The sequence below is a fragment of the Elephantulus edwardii genome, unplaced genomic scaffold (genome assembly GCF_000299155.1).
Source record: "Elephantulus edwardii isolate Elephantulus edwardi_28Jun2011 unplaced genomic scaffold, EleEdw1.0 scaffold00079, whole genome shotgun sequence".
Taxonomy (NCBI): Eukaryota; Metazoa; Chordata; class Mammalia; order Macroscelidea; family Macroscelididae; genus Elephantulus; species Elephantulus edwardii.
Genome location: NW_006399829.1, coordinates 2,858,821 through 2,860,152, shown reverse-complemented (window position 1 = coordinate 2,860,152; position 1,332 = coordinate 2,858,821).

The following is a 1,332-nucleotide window of genomic DNA, read 5'->3' as shown; positions in this document are numbered from 1 at the left end:
TGGTCTTCACAATCACTTGTTATGCATCAGAGAGTTGGACAATGACCAGGGAGCATAGAAGGAGAATTGATGCCTTTGAGATGTGGTGCTGGAGAAGAGTATTGAGGATACCATGTAACTAGTTGAAACCTTGACCTCTTGCTTTTGTTCATTCCATGCTATATTTCTGGGAAATTCCTACTGGTACTATTTGCAAATGACATCTCAGATACAACAACATCTCACCACTACTCCTCTATCAAAGCCATATCACATCTGAATGACAGCCACATCACATCTGAATGACAGCCACAACCTCAAAGCTATTCTCTTTTTCTCCTTTATCTTCTTTTTTTTTGGGGGGGGGGAGCTTTCATCAGGGTTTTTAAAAAAGATTTTAATTAAAGTTTATAAAGAACTTGGATTTCCAGTCATTCATTGTGGCACATTTTCCTCCCTGTCCTCACTCTCCGCCCAGTTCACTTTTTTTCTTTGGAAAAAAAAAAGTTCTTTCATTCTTATAAAGTCCCTATCCCCCTTCCCCGACCACTTTACTGTGCAACTCTTATTCTGACCTCTTGTCATGCCAGTGATACCTAATCAGATACTCCTTTTATAAAGTTCTCCCCCTTGTCTGTTTCAATTCTGTTTATATTATTTATCCCTTCTTTTCTGTCCACCTCCCCCCCCACCACCCAATCCCCAAGTCAGTCCTGTTCTATAAGAGTGGCATAATTCAGTATTTGTATAAAGCCCAACCTCCTGGATAATCTGTTCTTCATACAGGTTGAAAAGGTATGAAGATAGGACACATCCTTGGCATACACCTTTCTCAATTTTGAACCATGTAGTGTTTCCTTGCTCTGTTCTGAAGACTGTGCCTCCTGGTCCAAGTATAAGTTTTGCATGAACATGATCAAATATTCTGGGATTCTCATTTTTCTCAGAGTTAGCCACAGTTTGTTGTGATCCACACAGACAAATGCCTTTGCATAATCAATAAAACACAGATAGACATTTCTCTAGTACTCCCTGCTTTCAGCCAAGATCCATTTAACATTAGATACAATATCCCTCGTAGCACGACCCCTTCTAAACCTAGCCTGCACTTCTGGAAGTTCTCTGTTGATGTGTTGTTCCAGTCATTTTGGGATAACCTTCAGCAGAATCTTGCTTGCATATGACACAACCCTGCTTGCTGAAACTGAGGAGGACCTGAAGCACTTGCCATGGAAGGTCAGGAACTGCAGACTTTAGTGTGAATTGAGACTCAATATCAAGAAAACAAGGATTCTCACCACTGGGCCACCACTGATGGTTGAAGAAATTGAGATTGTTCACCGCTTTAGTTTG